The 18,926-nt window shown below is 40.8% G+C and overlaps 1 protein-coding gene across 13 annotated transcripts in view; it reads left to right on the top strand.

The window, feature by feature from the left end:
- The window catches only part of BCAS3 (BCAS3 microtubule associated cell migration factor), a 370,182-nt gene that overhangs the window by 230,130 nt on the left and 121,126 nt on the right, over nt 1-18,926 (top strand). The window lies entirely within an intron of this gene.

Below are 18,926 nucleotides of genomic sequence, written 5' to 3'. Positions count from 1 at the left end.
ACGTGCAAACCCAGTCTCTCCAGAAGAACCTGAAATCGGGCTTTGCAGCAGTGGCGAGTAATCTGGGTGTGCAGCCCGGCACATGGAAGGGACTCGCTTTTGGGAAAGTACAGCCCTGTAAAAACAGTTCCCCTGAAGGTGTTTTCAAATGAGCACTGAGAGAGAAAACAGGCAAGTGGTGCTCATCGCTCAAAATGTCTTGGCTGATGTGTTTGCAAAGGATGGCTCGTTAGTCTCTTATTTATTCAGAGCATACATGTTGCAACTGCAAGGCTTCAAGGGAAGAGAATATTCCCCCAGGATCTTTCACCTCCTTGACTTTCATAGAAGCTTTTGCTTTAATGCTCTAAAGGCAAAGTAGTTTTTTATTATATACTTTGTATACTGTGTTTTCTGGAACCTTGCAGGGCTTTAAAAATTCATAACAAAAAAAAGGAGTACAAGCCTTCACCTATCTATTTCAGTGTGTTACCACACAGGAATGAAATCCATTGGCACTGTTAAAAGAGACAAAACTGTTCCCGTTAATGTTCCCTGTATTTATGAGTTACTCTGTGTTTTGAATTGTGTACAGTCCTGAACATCCTTTCGCCACTGCTCACTCTAAAATTTAACGTACCTGTCCAAAATTCCCTCCATTCCCATCTTTGTCGTGCGTTTGACACAACGGTGTTTCCCCGAGAGCTCTTTTTGTTTCCTCTGCCAGGCAATCTCTGCTACAGCATCCAAAAACTAGTTTAGAAACCTTTAAAAAAAGCCCAAAACTTACAGTTGCAGTTGAATACGTTAGCTTAGTGTTTCCAAAGATACCTAGTGGATTTGAATACACAGATCTAATGAATTTTAATGGGAATAAGCTTTGAATTATGTAAAATATAGTGAGATGTTAATCTTGAACGAAACTAAAATAATTTAAGTAACATTTTAATACACAGTTTATATAACATAGATAATTTATATGAGTTTCTTTCAAGCCTACGTCTGTTCCGGTAAGCAGTACTTGTGCCAAAAAGCTTTTCTTTTTCATACAAGATCATGGGGTTTCTGAATTATGCTCCAAGAAAGTTACCTAAAGCTGCCTTTAAATTCGCACAGCCCTGTTGTTTGGAGGTTGAGAACTTGATTTGTAAATAGAAGGTGCAGCCTGCCTCTTTAACGGGCCTTTTGCTCATCCATGAAAATGTATGTAGTATGATAGTCTTGAAAGAATTTAATTCAGAGGCTGATACGTGCTAGATAGCACTTATTGAAAGCACAAAGCTGCATTATTTATAGATATTATATTTGCATAATACATGAAAGGAGGAAAAAAAATATTTTTTTCCCTTTTCATTCTGAGGGGAGTGCTCAAAGTCAGGCTGTTCACCGTAAAGTGAATTAGTGACCTGTGCTGGAGGAGGTGGCTCCGTTCAGAGAGCGCAGAGGGGTGAATAGTGCAGGGCAGCCTGAGGTTTAGTGCTTAGTGAAATTGCTCGCTCATTACTCACACTATTTTATGAAAATGTTTTCTAAGGCTAGCATCAGCATTTTCAATCTATGTAACCTATGGGGGGAATTACAAAACCTCTGTGTTCGGTTGTGTAACAGGACTAGATTTCTGGATTGTTGCAATATGTGCACACCAATGGTGTTACTATTAATTTTCTGAATCAAATCCTGTGTGAGGAGCCAGATGGCTTGGGAGCATCTTGTCATCCCAACCATTGCAAACACATCTAGCTATAAAAAAAAGAAGATTGAACTGTGATTTCACAGATTTTTCATTAGTTAATCTGGGATAGAGAGGCTTCAAAGATCCCATCAGTTAATTCTCTCAGCACTTGTGGAAATTTCTGGCACATTGTGCTAAAGCTGGTTTGAAATCCAAGCTGAGAATCAGTGCCTTAAAGAAGCTGATCTCTTCTATGTGCTGATATTAAAAAAAAAAAAAAAAAAAAAAAAAAAAAGGCAGAAATAAAACTCCCCTTCTGTGGAATTGGACTGAAGCTGATGTTTTATAAAATACTTTGAATACCTTCAATATTATCCAGAGTAGTCAGGGAAACTGTCAGGATCTGTAATTAGTTTTGTTCCAAATGCTTCTAGAAAGTGTTTGCTAAATACAATTTTTTCTCTAAATACACAAATAATAAAGGATTCTAATTTTTTTTTTTGGCTAGCTGTAATGCCACTTTCACCTTTGCAAACAGACCTACTAAATAATAATCAGTTGCAATCTGTGAATTTCCCTCCTCTTATCAATTATTAAGTATCATAAACCTTCTGTTTGGATAATCTTGGCACCACTTTAAGCGTTAACAGTAAATTTATTTTTAATTAAATCTGTGCATTGAGAATAAAATGAGGCTCTTCTGCATACTAAACAGAACACATATGCCACCTCTACTTATTATCAAAAAATCTGATAATGCTTATGAAAGTTATAAAGGCTAGAGTTCGTTGTCTGTGTCCCATTTAACTTCAGCAGTATTAGTTAATGAGATAACACCCCGAGTGAGTTACTGCCGGTTCTTCAGAAGCATTTCCCAAGAGCATTCCCCTCTTATGGGGTACTTTTTTAAAAAATAGTTCAAAACAGCCTTGTTCCTGCCCAGAGACAGGTGACGGGGAAGCATGGGTGTGTGTCGAGGGCTGGGTGCATTTCCAGAGTGATGCTTTGGGCTACAGGGAAAGCGGTTTTCCTTGTCAGGCACATAGATCTGAAAGTTTAAAGTTATTAGCGTTGTAGGTTGCTGTGGATTACTTTTTTTTAATTATTATTATTTAGATGATTATTTCAAGGGCTTTAGTGAAAACTCATCAGCTTGCCGTTCCATGGGAGGAAAACCAGGTCTGTAAAAATAGTTCAGGAATGTTTTGAGAGTTCGGTTCTGGAAACTTTCTGCTAACTAGCGTGAGATGTGGCCGAACGAAAATGCCTGTTCACGTGTGATTTTGTGAACCTTTTTGCTATGAAGAGCAGTATCTGAAATCACCGAGCCCTTCTGCTGGGGGCAGGAAGCCTCCCGCCAGTGCTGTGAATCTCATCATTTATTTTTTCTAAGCGCCCCTTGCAGCTCGGGGCTGTGTGACATTAGCCCGAAGGGAAACACCGGTGGGGCGGCTTGCACTGGGCAGCCATTGTCTTATCTGTCCCAGCAAGAACACGTGAAGCTGTTTGCATAGCGTGCTAACTCTGTCAGGGTCAATTCCAGCCTGTGGCCGCTAAAAATGAAAAACATGCTCCAACCGGGACGAGAGCAGGGTCAACAGCTGGCAAAGGATATGGCAATCATTTATATAAATATGCTTTCTCAAGCCCGCAAAAACAAAAAACCCAAACCCAACAGCTGGGAAGGGTTGGAAGTAGCCCCAAGGCTGGTTAGTTCCCTTCCAGATGGGGAGGTTAGACCGGGGCTAGCCAGGCTGCTCCACATAGACTTCCGATTCGCATTAGGAATAAAAAGAGTGGAGGAAAGGAAAAAGGAAGAAAAGCTACAAGCATGACTGCTCTGTTTTTCACCTAACTTAATCAAATAAGTGAAGAGTTTCCGAGACGGAAGGCTTGCATTTATTGGTATTCACGCTTGGTTTTCTGTGTTTATCACGGTGTCTGATACACTCCTTAAACTGTTTAAGAGAGAAGCATATATATTATATAGAATAGTTTATCTGTAATGTCATGCTCATTTGTAGACAGATTGAAGAATCATGTGAAGATTTATGCTCCGTTCATGTCTTCTGAGTATTTGTACAGTCAGATCCAAAGGAAGACGAGACAAAGAAGTTTGCTGGCCTTGCCTCTGAGTGGCAGATATGGTTTATTCCTGTAATTTGCTCTTACCCCTAACTGTGCTTTTAGCTTGTTTTTATCTGTCAAGTCAAAGAAGAAACCCAACCATAACAACTAGGTATCATGATGCAGAAAACTTTGGGTAAAAAAAATCTTAAATGCGTCTGGTTTGCCCCTTGGAGTTCACGAAGACAGATTTCGGTTTCACGGTACAGCGATATGTGATGCAGCAATTCCAAGTCATCACACAAATGCAGAGATCAGTGTAGGTGGACATTACATCAATTGAGCAAATACAGACCTTTACGTTCTGCAGCTTTCATCCAAACACAATTACAAGAATATTTTTCAGGACTGATTTACTAACGCTATCTTTTGCTGTTGAAGCAAAGCTCCTATAAAAGGGAATTTATACAGAAGGCAGAAGGGGTTAGATTTCTCGTTACCACAGTCAGTGCTGTATCTGTGCTTTAGCAAGAACTCTAACCTGTAAATTACTGAGGGCATCGCTCCTACCATGTGCTTTGTGCATGACTCTACCACATGCTGTTCTGTGATGCTAATTGTGCACCATCCCTCTAATCAGTGCTGGGTAAGAGATAAGGAAGTCGTAGATCACCCAGGCCTGGTTCCAAAGTTGTCCATAAAGCTGGAAGTTCACTAGAAATTCAGAGGCTGCTTTCATAAGAAAAGATCACAGTTGTTTCTTTTTCACATGAGAAATGGATTTCACATAAGAACTGAAGAAGCTGAATTTTCAGTTATTTACCATCTCTTGAATAGTAATGAATTTGATCTTTTATTCAAAAGAACACACATCTTCTTTCTTTTAGTATTTGTAATGTGAAACATGAGACTTTCTGTCATAGGTTGAAAGTCTGTCAAACTAAAATGAAAACACAGAAGTCGGGCCCTTTATTTGCACTTTTCTGTGCTCTGTACTTTAAGGTTTTCTTCAGCAGTTTACGAGACTGGTACTTTTCTGCAGTGACTGCCGTGGTAATTTTCTATTTTACTTTATGATGGCATCTTCTGCAGATATTAAAAAAGGAAGAAAATCAGAAACCCAAATGCTGCAGCAGCTGAGCTCTTTCTGTGGCCAAAAGCAGCAGGTACATTAGAAACACTCTAGCACACCTGCAGTGGGAAACACTAAATCTCAACCTTGAGCTGGAGCAACAAGTCAAGCAGATACTTAGGTAGCCATGACATATTATTTCCTTCAACATCATTGCCATCCACACGGTAATGTCAGGGGGTTCCTTTCACAGTTGCTTTGTCGTGTTTAGTGATGATTAATTTCACATTATGACTTTGCTTCATGCCATCTTGACCAGTGGTGTCAATTCTTTGATGATCATGAAGTCATTACTTGAGCATCCAAGTTGCAAACTGGGATTTCAGTACTACTTCGTATGTGAGGAGAGGATTTCTGGCCTTTGTGCTGCACGTGTAGATGCAGAACATCCCACATGTATGGCTAAAGCTGCATATTTTGCATTTACAGTTTGTCATACACATACCCACACCTGTCCGTATTTGGAAAATGAATTGTGGTCATACAAATTCATTTTCTGGTTCCACAAGTAGCTCTTTGCAGAGAGGCTAAAGGGGTTCCTGGACAGCTTGGCAGCACTACAGCTCTTGTAAGTACGGAATCACAACTGTGGTGCAGAGGAGAGAATGTTTTTCAACTGCTGAACATTCAGTCAAAGGTACTTACGGTTGGAAAAAAAGAAGTGAAATTCACGTTAGCTGTGCGTGTATTGTATGTATATATTCATGTATGCGGTATTAATCTTCTGTGTTTGATCTTATCTCTCCCTCTTGGAAAAGACCAGTAAAACAAGGTAATTCAAAACTACCTGAACACATCCTTCCACCTTACTGTTAGCCCCTGAAGTCGTAACCTCCTGACCTCAGAGGTTATGGGTCTAGTGCTTTTTTATCCTCCCTGATTTCTCAGTATCTGCCCGCTTCCTCCTGACATCGGAGCCTTGTTATATAAGGAAATTGGAAACACGGACCGGGCTGTCCAGGGCCAGCAACCTCCGCCGGAGATAAGGGCCCTGCGCTGGTGTGGGAGGAGTGCTGATTTGAACCGGCATGCACTGAGGGTATGGGAGCAAGCTGGAGTGTCTCTGCAGTGCCCAGTTAGGAGTACGTTTGCTGAAGAAATGAATCTGCCTTTTTACCCTGATATAGTCATTTGACTTTTTTCTAATGAAAACTATACCTTGAGACTTTTACAGCTTAAAAGAATAGATGTAAAAATCAGAACACTTTAGAGAGGTTCTAGTGCCATAAAGGATTAGCAGGAGGATTAATAGAAGTATTAATAAACTGCTTGATTTGTTTTGTAGTTGCTAGCTTCAGACTTCAGATTTTTTTTTCTCTGTAGCTCTTTCTGAAGTCTGCTTATGAAGACCAGATGTTGGGGCTAATATTAGAGGGGTATGTCTGAGCAAAGCTCACCTGCAAGGCAGTGAATTTGATGGAAAAATTCAGCTTTGGATGGCGAAAGAGAACACAGTAATGCCAAAGCCAAGCAGAGTCACTTCTAAAGATTGTTGCTAGACTTCTGCCTTGACAGAGTTAATTTCCTGAAGTGCCTACCTGTTTAGCTTCTGTGAAACTAAACTCAGAACGGGATCTGGGTAGTCTAAATAGCGCAAGAAGTTTAAAGCAATAGGTCTTTTAACTTGATACACCACCATCATCCTAAGGCGGCATGTGTTGCATTGAAACCCGAAAGTAGTCATTAAGACATCTGCTTTAAAGGATATCTGTGTTTACAAAATAACAATTCAGGTATGCTTGTGTAATTTTTGTCATCTATAAAGCTTAGTATGTTTAAGACAAATGCTGTTTGAGTATGGCAGTATTGCTGCTGGAGACCCTCACAAATAACAATGATTAGAACAATTACGATAAAACTAAGTTTTGTAAATCTGTTTCTTCATGGTGTTTGAAAGAAGCAGAAAGCCAGGTGAGAGAAAATTTGAAGTATGTCAAGTACTGTTATGTGAAGTAACTGGTAGGAAGCATCTGAGACTGGTAACATACATGCTCAAATAATTCCATGTCCAGAATCCAGGTCAAATAAACTTCTCTTCCAGGGCACACAGTCTACCTTACAAAAGCTAAAAATGTATGTTTGTTTTTCACTGTGACAAATCTGGTGCTTAGAGGAATAAGCAGGCAAATGTTACTGGAGGCCAATCCAAGGGAAGTGTGTAGCTGGGCTAAGAACGTGAGCTTTCCGTGCTGTAATCTGCAGCTCCTCAACAAAGAAAAGCCACCATCTGTAACAGCAGGGCATCATGTCAATTGCTGAACTCCATCCGCTTCTTTTGAAGCATATTGCAGGAGAGTTTTAGCTTCATTGATAACAAATAAACAAATTCCTATTCCTGCGGACTAAGATGGGGTGGGTTGGAACCGGTCCCTAAGTATCTCAGTGACAGCAGAGGCACGAGTGTCTCTGGTGCAGAAATGGAAGGGCGGGCTCTGCATTTGCATTAAGCAAGAATGTAGCAAAATAATACTAGGTAGCAAGAACTTTTTAGTTAGAACCTAATTTTAGTAATTAAATGGTAAACATACTGTCTGTTAATTAATATCTCTGCTGCTTGGAGAACAATTCTGAAGCGCATAAGGTGGATTGAGGGAGGTAAATTTTAACTTATGTACTGGCAGTTTAAAACACATTGTTGATTTAATCTCATTGAACTGCTCGGCAAAGCACAACTGATCCATATTACTGAGCAGAACTTGAACAGGAAAGACCAAAGAAAAAGAAAAAACTGAAAAATAAACTGTATGGTAGCAGGCGTGCTGAAAGCTTCATGTAATGAGCAGAGAAGAAGAATTCATGAAATGAAACAGTAATTCCTTTCCAGAAGATTAACCAAATGGAAATGTTCAACACACAGGACTGGTTAATTAATAGTCAGGGGCATCATTTCACTGTAGCATTTTCGGTTTAAGCAGGATCTCTTAAACAGAGATACGTAAAATGATTGAAGTTGCAGTACTATAGTTTAATTATTTTAAGTCACTTTCAGATTTACGTACTACTAAACTAACCCTCTTGTCTTAGTGTTTCTCAGTGACTTGCCTTTAGGATAAATTTCCTTTTCCTCCTGTTACACCGATTGGTAGAGTTCTTGTTAAATGCTGATAATCATTAAGAAACTCCTGTCTCCATAAAATATAGCATCAGAAGTGTTAGTGCCTTGCCACGTATGTATACGTACAGTTGGTCTGAATTTTTGTTACTTGGTGTGAACTTACTTGATCCATACAAAGTCCCCTATAAATGGAGCTATACTCATTAATTACTCTTTAGTGCTTTTCTTTATGGATTTCTACCGCAAATACTTTTCCTTAGTAGTCATCTTTGGTTTTGAAGTGGCAAACCCAAGTGAAAATAGTAACATAAATGTAGCTTGAAGTCCTTTCCTTCCTGCCTTTTCCTAGAAACACAGTTTGAGAGCGCCCGCCTGCACCGGAGCTGGCAGAGCGGTGGCTGCGCTGACGGAGCCCTGTGCTCGCCAGTGCCTGCGGCACCTCTCGGAGCAGGGCCAAGCACTAGAACCGCATGGAAAAGCGGCGTTTCATTTGCCAAGCTTAAATCTTCTGCTGGGTTACCAGCCCCTCAAAACACACACACAAAAATCTCTTTAGGTAGAAGGGTTTGCTTTGGCCGGTGATGAGGAGAGCCGGTTGAAAAATTTTAACCACGTTTTGACTTTGTCCAAGACATGTAGGGTTTGGACTTGGGAGTTGTTTTAACTTAAACTTTTGCTTTATAATGAAAGCAGCAGAGCTAGGCCAAGAGAAAGGTTTCCTAGTACCAAACAAAATAATTTAAAAGAAAAAACTGCCTCGCTCAAATTGAATATATCTTTATTCATGTTTTTTTTCTCCAATATGAAGCAAAACAACATTTAACTTTGGTATTAAACTTCAGTGGCTTGATGTCATGCTGTGGTTCTTACCTACATTTAACAGGCACTGATCAAATTATTTCTTACTTAATCTCTTGCCTACCAGCTGTGCTCATACTAACTAATGTCACCGTTCTGCCACCTAAAGGAAGGAGGAGTGCCCCATGGGTCCTTCCCCAAAAAGCAAAACCTGGTTTCATTTTTCTTTTTCTCCTTAATTCTTGATTGCATTGTCCCATGACGTAGGGAACCGAGGAGCAGAACGCTTCCAAACCTCATCACCTGTGATTTAACCTCCAACACTTTAATAGAGATGTAACATAAAGTAATTGAGAAGGATTTTTTTTTTTTTAAAGTCATGGTTGTACAGCATATAGGCCCCAGTCCAGCAAAGCACTTAGGTACATGCTTAACTTCAAACATGCGAGGAGCTGAAGTCAAGTATGTGCTTAAGTGCTTCCTTTACTGTATGCTGCCTGCCAGTGACACACCGCAGGGTGTTCGGTTTCTACAGTAGCAGGTGAGTCTTTTTATAAATCTCTCCATATTATGAAGTGATTTCATGACAACTTTTCAACTTGAAATAATCATTCCTGGGTTTTTTTGGCATCAGATGAATTAAACTCCCTGTATTCATACATGGGTTTGTAGCGTCTGTATTTGAAAATGTATAATTTCACCTTCTGGCTGTGCCAGTTCGCAGAGAGGCCAGATTGTTGGGGATTTTTTTTCTGCGTGTGAATTCAGAGCAGCAGCAAGAACTTAAAACTCCATCCACGAGATAAAAAGGTCAGTCGGTACCAATCTGTAGGGAAATTGTTCAGGCTGCAGAGAATTCCTTGATGCTCTTGACGCTTATGTTCTGTTTAGTAAAACAAAACCAGGTATTGAGATTGTATGACGGATGAGTGTGTCAGTCCTGGCAGACCTCATCAATTTGAAATCCTGTATTTTCCTGTTTTTAAAGAAATAGATATTTAAAAAAAAAAAAAGACAAACTGAAATTTGGATGTGAAGAAGAATAAAGGAGAGACAAGCCTGTGTGTGTACGCCCTTTCACAGCTGGGGTTTTGGCAGAGTGTCATTCCTGCTGTTAAACATGGTGACCTTGCTGCCTATGATTTACTAACTGTTTTACAAATATTTCCTCACTCTGTGAGGTTTGATATGTTCTCCATCCTCAACAGCTCAACAGAGTCACTCAGCCACTGAGCCAAACCTGCCTTTGTTTACAGCTTTTCCGGAAATTTTCACAGAGAAAAAAACTTTCTCCTTTTCCAATGTTTTATTTTTAAGTCAACACTTTCTGTGGTTTATTTGTGCAAAGCAACATTTGGGTACAAGGTATTGCACCGTATCCAAGTGGGAATTGCTGCCTTTCTAAAAATAAATTGGGGGTCATGTGAACCAGTGCAGAAAAATCTGAAGATACCAAATATTACAGGACCTTTACATTTAGTGGTTCTTTTTTCCATAATATTCTGGGCCTGGATTTTTCTGAACTTTTTTTTTCCCACATTAGTTTCTATAATAGAACATAACGTAAAATGATGAAACACAGGAAGGAATCTTCTTTTAAACAAAATTATCAGTGTTAAAAATAACAATCCTATTTTCCCTCAGTGTGCATTTTTTCTTGTAAAGGCTTTATTTAGTAGTCTTGCTCTTAGATATAGCCAGAGTGTCCAGTATTATTCAAGTGGCGTTTTATTTAGTTAGTTAAAACTTAATTTTCCTAAACGCTAATTTGCCTAGTGTGCCTTAAAGTCTTCATTTCGTGTTTTGGGCAGGGAATTCAAAGATTGGGGTGCTTTGAGGAGGAACTTGGACAGCCGCATCTGCACTGTTTCAATGCAAAGAAACAAATTAAAATTAGAATGGGATGGGAATGTTTTTATTAAATGTTTTTGCAGTGGAGATATGTTTCATGGAAATATCCTTGTTTTGATGACAGCGTTTCTCAGGGTCAGGGTGGAATTTCTAGTGAAAAAAGAGAAGAGGAGAATAACCTGGGTTGCTTTGGCAAGGGCATGCGCGGCTGCTCCGCATCCAGGTAGCCAGTCACTCCCAGGAATGGGCATTTCTTCCCATTCTCTCTTCCCTTTCAACTCGTACATTTGTTGTTTCTACTGAAAACACTGCTGGTTTTAGCAGCAGGCGAGACATACTGTGAAACAAAATACTGGCCTATGAAAAGTCCCTTTCGGTGTTCTTTATTCTGAAATACTGGTTCTCTCTGATATTTCGGAGTAAAGAAATAAAATTAGCTGGTTTACCGAACATTTTGTTGTAAATTTGCAGTTGATGGTACAAGAGGTAAAGAAATTTGTAGATCGTGTCTTCTGCTAGGTATACAGGTCCCTAAGGGCTGGGTATTCATTTTAAATATACATTCAAGTGAGAAACCTATACTTAGTTTTCAGTCCTGCTCAGTATATTCTTTAAGCTATATCCCACTGAATGTGTTTTCAGACCTCTCTGAAATAGTAAATTTTTTCTTTGAATTTTACATCATTGAAGTAGATTGATGAAGTAAAATGTAAATGACCTACAAAGGCGTCAACATTGAACTCCTGCAGAGCAGAAATGGATACTGTCAAAATACCTTCTCGATAATGTTTTGTGTTTATATACTGTGGCTATATTACATATATTGCATTTTTAATCCTGTGAAATACAAGTGAATTGTAATTCTAAATCTTCCTTTTAAATGCATTAGATTATTAATGCTGTTAAAGGAAATACCCACAAATGGAATTATTTCTGGAGGTTTTGTTTGCTTGCTTTAATCACTGAGAATCACTCATGCATTTGAAGTGAGTTTCTCTAACAGGGTACCAAGTCAAAATGACAGGCAGAACCTTCACCAAATGAAAACAACTTTTCTGTGTAGATGAAAAAGACTTTGCAAACATTTTGTGTCTAGTAATTGTAAGTAGTAATTCAATATTTGTTATTTAATGGCGATATTTTAATGAAAGCTGTAAGCCAATGTGCTTGAATACTGTATCTCTTCAGTTTCCATACATGCATGGGATGGAAAAAAGAAAACAGAGGCGGGTGGGGGTGGGGAAAAAAAAAAAAAAAAAAAAAAAGGAAAGAAATCCTGAGTGCATTAGAGTCCAGTAGCCGCAGCAGGGTGCAGGGCAGCCTGGTGTCCCGCACGGCACAGCCCTACTCTGGAGAGCACCGCAGCCTGTTTTGGTTCTTCTGTAAAGCAGTAGTGTGACAGATTGAAGAATAAGTGCCTGTTATGCGGCAGAACGTGTTCAGGAAAGTGGTTAAAAGGGAGTGGAAGTGGAAAATGGGTCTTGAGATTGGCTGCCTGAGGACTAGGAACTGCGGCGCCGTGTTCAACACATGATCCGGAATGTTGCTTGTGACTTCGGGGGGTCGTGGTGAGGTCCGCTGCTTGAGAGAACAAGCCTTCACTCAAATTATTTGATAAAATGCCGGATAAATCTCTTGGTTTGCGCCTGTCCTCTAAGAAGGAGATATCGCTAAATTTCAATCCAGATTGTCATTTTCATTCTGGTTTTATTGCAGGTGTTCTGGTTATAACAGGGAGGACGTACTAATATATCCAGTGAACTATTATTTTTTTCCCCTCAGGATGTGTTGGGGTTTTATTTCTCTCTCTGAACCTACTTTTAAAATGTTCTTGTGCAATTTGGAGGTTGCGTGACCTCATGCCAGGAAAAGCAGAGTGGCCGAAATGGCACAAGAGCATGGCAGGTCGTGCCAGACATGCCTTGTCTGTATATTGAGCTAAACCCGTAGCGCTGGTGATGTTCATCGTCCCAGAAATCAAGAGAATGCCACAAGCAATGTGTGTGGCCTTATTTTTGGTAGGGGAAAGAAGCTGCTGATTAATGTCTTCTTACAAAGCAGCTGTCCGCAAATCAAGAAACCAGGTGCGAGTCCTGACCGTAGGTGTGTTTCAGAGGCAGTTGTGGATTAATCCTGCCTAATGGGAGAGAGGCGCAGAAAGGAGAAAGGGAAAATTATAGGCTTGCTTGTCCCTCGCTGTTGAAAACACAGCAGCCCTTGAAAGGCCTGGCTGCGGGCTTGAGTCAGCTCACCAATGCTCTCAGCGTGCTTGTGGTTCGAGTATGTGATATAAGTAGCGTAGAGTGGTTTTGTTGCTATGGGAAAAGTGCTAAAAAAGGCTGTATCTCTTGTAGAGCTCAGATCCTTTGGGTATTTAATCTACAATTTCTGCTAAGGACACTCAGAATTATACCTCTGATTCTAAATTGCTTAAATGTTGAAACATATGGTCTTGTGTGCTGTTCACTAGGAAACAACTGTCTGTATCCAAGCTGCCAAATTCACATAAACTCCGACTGTCAAAATGGGGAATCTGTAGCAGCTCAGCAGAACTTTAAAAAAGTGGTTTTACTAAAAAGCAAACCTGACATATAGAAAAATGCTAATTAAACTAGGGCCATATATCAGTAACAGATAATTAAATGTTAATAGCTGAGAAGTTTTTCAATTAAAAATGAACTGTTTGTGTCCTCTTGATTTCTTCTGGGGGCCAGGTTCGTGTAGCTGTCATTTGTTGAGTTCTCTGCTACAGTAATCATTTTAATAAAATGCAATTATCTGCATAATTAATTTCTTTGACTGTTCTGCTGTGTCCTTCTTTTGCAGAGGCCAGAATGTCAAAGATCAAGTAGACTGGGGAAAATAAAAAATTCATATTGTGAAAGGATATAAAAAAATACTTGGAATTTCAATGCATTGGCTTCTATTTATCTCAAATGTCAAGGGCAGTGTAAAATGTATTTTTAAAATGTGTTTTTGTATGGTTTGAGCCCATTCTTGGCGTAGTTGCGAATCTAGAGGGGCCATTGTTCTTTGAGAGAGTTTGAGGGGGTTTCTTTGTACAAAGTGACAAAAAGAAGACTTGGAGTACTGGGCTGCCATTGTTCCTGTGCGGCGCTGTAAAATTTGATTTGAAATTAGGACCTCAGGGCAAGCTCTTCAATAGCCAGTTTTTATTTTCTGCCAGCATTTTAATCACTCTTGGGCTTAAAGTGGATGACCAACATAATGCCTCTATGTTTAATAGAACAGTTCATATCTTGAAGGCCAGTTAACTGAATTCAGGGATCTGTCATCTGCCCAACATTAGTCTTTTCTGTTTCCTGTCTATTTATGAAGATAGCTCTCCATTCCAGCCAGTGCTCAAAGAGCAGCAGCTCTTTCTTTTTCTTTCTTTCTTTCTATCTTTGTTTCTTCTTTTATTTCTTTCTGGTTTTCTATCTTCCCCCCGCCTCTGAATTTCTTCAATGTACCAACATCTCTGTCAGTGATCTCTTAAAGGAGGCAGGCAGCGATGCTGCTGTGCAGACATGCAGATGCGAGCGCTGGCTGGAGCATCAGATTGTATTAATGCAACTGCTGAATTTCACCAGATGGGGCGAGGAGGAAGGGACAGATGGAAGAATCAGATTTCGCGGTGAAACGGGATGACGGGAAGGGAAAAGGGATATGCTGGCCTAAGCCTCATGCAGCTCATTGGGGTTCACAGGGCAGAGATGTGTGAGCAGGGAAATAAGGGAATAAATGCTGGAGGTTTTAAAGAGGTGGTGCCAGAGTCATGTGTTGTGCTTGGGAGATTTGCAGAACAACGGTGCAACAGCAGCGTGTTTTAGTCAAATTGCCAGCAGTTTAGTGTGTTTGGATTATTCGAACATGCGGGATGTGTTCATACTGGTTGCAGGTGGTCCATGGCGCTGTGTGCTGGGAGGCTGCAGGCTCACAGCCTGGCTGTCGGCTGCACAGCTCGTGGTGCAGCTCTGGATGTTTGAGGGTCTGTAGGAGCCGGTGTACGCTGATGTGCTCATGCAAGAGAGGACAAAGTCAGAGATGTACTTGGGGTTTAAAGGCAGAGTAAATTGAAGATAGCAAATGAGGTTTACTGGTTAGAATGTAGCTGCTCTGGGAGTCGCCGTTCCTCCAGCGCTGCTCGACCAGAGGTCCTTGTGCCCAGCTGGCGTCCTGCCTCACACGTGCATCTGAGCACGCTGCAGCAGTGGGTCCTGCAAAGGGAGGGCTGGCCTGGTCTGGGGCATCAGGCGGGAGTTTGCTGCGGGGTCAAGACGATTATAAGCAAAGGTGACTTTCCAGAAGGTAGCAGTACAGTCCAAATCACACTTTTCTGAAAAACGACACAAGGATTGCAATGGATGTTCATTCAAAATTTGGGTTGTGTACACTTGGCTTTCTGCCTGCCAGCCGGTATCCCTGCCCTCTGTTGAGATTGCTGTCATGAGTGCTAATTATGACGGTGGCGGTAGGCATGATTAGGGTGGGGACTTAAACCACTAGCCTATTTCACATAGACCACTAACTAGTCATTAAGTGGTAATGACTTCTGATTCAGTTTGAACTGGTCAAAGGGTGACACCAGTAGCTTAAAGTAGAAGGGAAAATGTATCATACCCCATTACTAATTACAATCTGTTACACATTAAAGTAAATTCCTAGCAAGCTTAAATTTGGTTTTAGTTTGCTCAAAATGAAACAACTTCACACACAGATTATGGTCTTCAGGAATCATTTCAGTCATGATCATCTGATCCCTTTGTTGTCTTTATTTGTATGTGATCAACAGGATCTAGGTTGTGTTCAACACTTGTGCAGATGCCGAAGAAAAGTGGCTCACCAGAGCTGGAGAACTGTAAGAGGTTAACATATTCAACATCATCAAGCACAGCTTTTCATTCACTTTCAAATGGAGCTGTGTGGGTGGCTGCACAATGTGGGAAACTCTTTTCATTGAAGAATCTGAATATTTTGTAAGGAAGTGAATAGTTGCAAATAATCTTTTCTGTAACACTGAAATAAAGAACAAATGAGCTATTCTGAGAAAATACTGAAGCATTATTGTCTTCAGTCATTTAACAGAGCTATACAGAAAAAAATATTCCAAACTTGACAGATTCATATCCTAATCTTTTGCTCCTTCATCAGGAGACTGTGTAGTTTGTGTAGCTGCTACCAGTTAAAGCAGAATGAGTTAAAGGAGTAAGTTTGCCTCAGCATTGCATGGAAGTAAACATCTTGGGAAATACAACTCAATTCCTTAAATTATAAGCGTCAGGTAGAGCTACAGTGGTCAACCTATGGCCTGTGGACTGGACACGTCCTTCAAAACAGCAGCCCACACATGCCAGCCCTTGGCCGTCTGTGGCGGAGCGGCTGCTAGCCACCTGCTTGTCCATGGCCCCGCAGCTCTTCCTCACCATGAGTCTTTTTATGCCATATTAGAATGAAACAAGAAATTTGTTCTGTTTTGGTAGTCTCTTGTCATCCTGCCATCACCTGCTGGAGATGCGGTGGAGATCTTTATGAAAAATAAAACTAAAAAAAATCCAATGTAGTGGCTACAGGAGGAGTTCCCATGCAACTTCCTCTCTTAAAAGTAATTTTACTTTCAAGTTTCGGCCACAAGACGTAGTAAGACCCTTCTGCAGAGGGGGTGAGCAGCACACCTGGCCCTGCAGCTCTCTGAAACGCGGCTGCTGGGGACGGAGCCTCCCAATCGCATCCCCCATTCCCTCTGGAAGAGCGACAGGAATGATGTGATGTCAGAATGAAATCTGATTTCATTATTTTATTGAGGCAAAGGAGTTTTTCCCTGCCTTACCGATTAACCATGTTACTGTCTGTGGGGTTTAAAGGATGGGGCCAGGCTGCAGGACTCCCCGAGTCGTCACCCACAGCCCTGGTTTCTTGTATTTCCATCCGTGATACTTGGCAGCGATGCTGCAGGGACATTGGGATATCCACCAGGAAGGTGGTACTTTCCCTGCAGTCTGCAAAGGTGAAACACTGCAGAAATTCAGGGCAGCCGCCACAGCCCCGTGTGCATCTGTTTTCCCCTGTAGGTGGAACTTAGACTAAGTATGGAGCATCTCCAAGGCAAGCCTGAGTAGGTCAGCATTAGCCTTAACTAAACATGATTAACTTTATCCATCTCCTGGTGTATTTCTTTCCAATCCACTCCAGCTCTTGATTTAATTTTCCTTGTATGTAAACTCAAAGATTTAGCTTCATTAGAATGATTGCAGGGATTCACTGCATATGGCCTGCTGCCTTCTTGATCCCTCCAGGGTTTTCCTACCAAACCCTTCGGTGTGGGGGGGCAGAATTTGAGAAGTTGATGACAGCAGGGCATGAAAGAGCTGTCATGAAAAAGTTGCTTGGAGAGGAAATCTGGTAGGTGTCCTGCTTGGAAAAATGAGCAGCAGGTGAGGTCAGGTAGGGGAGGAGAGAAGCTGGCCCTGGGACTCTGGCCCCGATGCTGGGGCTGCTCCCGGGTCAGCACAGGGTCCACTGAGATTCAGGCTAGGTGAGGCTTCTGCCTGTTTCCCTGAGCATCATGTATTTTAGGTGATCAGTAGATTTTAATTAGAAAAAAAATAGTTAAAATTAATTGTAAAATTATTTTGGAGAGATTTTGTAAAAAAAAAGTAATATATGCAGTTGTTCTAAATTACCTGCTTTGCATGTCTGCAGGAGCATGTCCTGTGCTACCTGAGCCTTTGTTTGGTTTTGACTTTTACAACAAGTTCAAAAACCAGCTGCAATTTTTTTCAAGTTTTAGGAGATTAATATTGTATAGGCCATTTTAGCCACCATTTTAAACTCATTTTCTTATCAAAAAAAGGACTTCTGGCTTTTTCCACAATATTAGATCTATCATATCAGAGTACTTTATTGAATATTTTATTGACCGTCTGCTTGCCCTGTGCTAACCTGCCTGACATCCCAAGTTTCTCTCTGTCTCTGGAGATGCGATGTCAGCTCTTGTTAAGCAGCTGAGCGTGAATTTTCCCTTCATATTTCCTGTGAAGAAACTCCCTCCCAGCAGGCAGACACCGGGCGCTGGTGCATCGCTGGGACGTCCAGAGCTGGAGCCAGACGCAGGCGGGGCTGAGGTGGTCTCGGCGAGGGGGTGCTGTACAGCACGGGGGGATTCCCACAGGGGCTGGCATCAGCATTTTGTATAACTGTGCTTTACACAAATGTAAAGGTATTGAAGAGGAAAATTTCTTCCCCTGGCAAGTTAATTACTTCTCATAGAGGGAAAGCTCGAAGCAAAAGTGAGGAGGAAAGTACATCATCTGCTCAAATTAAGCAATCTATCCAGGAATGCGGATTTGATTTACCAAGCAGTTGCAGTTACAAGTGCATTTTAATTGTTTCAGTTCCTTTTCCAAAATTCAATATCTGTTATTAATATTTCATTTTACTCTCTGTATGACTACTTTTTGTAAAATTTGAATTCTGTATTTTCTTCCTTTCTAGTAAAACAGCGGATAGTTTTGTGTCACCCTATGGTTTTATGGCCATATAAACACTTGGCTTGCAGAGTCTGCTCTTGGTGGCTGTTGGTTTTGAGAGCTCTGCACTGAGCCTGACTCCCTCTCAGTGATATGCCCGTGGTTTTTGCTGTGCTATGTGACATTTACTAAATAATTTTAATATGAAGTAGGTATAAATCTTTCATAATTCTGTAGTTGGCATGGTTAACGTAGTGGACAATTTCGTGCCCTCCTTCGTATGTAGTGACTGGCAGGCTAATTACGGTGTTGCTTAGCAAGTGTTCAGGGGAAGAAAAAAGGGAATTTTATTCAAACCCATAAAATATTTTGGGCTACCTTTCACAGTGTGTTACTTCAAAATACTGCAGGTTTGAACAGACTCTCAAAATAGTTAGAAAATGTATTTTCCTTCAAGAAACACAGGTTTGCACCAGAGCCTACCATAGGACAGCTTTTGAATAGTAACTTTACCTGAGCTCTGTTATCGTGAAAGAACCCTCCGAAAGAAAGCAAATTTGAGAGAACAGATCGTTGCTTTGTGGTTTTAGGTGTGTTTCCATTGTTGTGGAGTTGAAGAGACGAACAGAGTTGGTTCAGATTATATCGCTGTGACTCCACTGTATGACAGGCCTACATTCACAGCAATGTGTCTCTAACTCAAAATGCAGTAAGAAGGGGAGAAATTTCATTTTCTTATTGTGGTTATGGAGGACTGTGGGGAAGTGGGTCTACAGGGTGCAGTCCTTGGGACAGGTACTAGTTAGCTTTGGGTTTTTAATGCCTGCCTTTTTTTTCTTTTTTTTTTTTCCAAACTTGGTGTCAGATGTTGTAGGTTAATTTATTTTCCTATTAGTTTTTGCT

This window comes from Falco peregrinus, chromosome 2 (genome assembly GCF_023634155.1).
Source record: "Falco peregrinus isolate bFalPer1 chromosome 2, bFalPer1.pri, whole genome shotgun sequence".
Classification (NCBI taxonomy): Eukaryota; Metazoa; Chordata; class Aves; order Falconiformes; family Falconidae; genus Falco; species Falco peregrinus.
The sequence above is the reverse complement of the archived record's forward strand: the minus strand, read 5'-3'. Positions and strand labels throughout refer to the sequence as shown.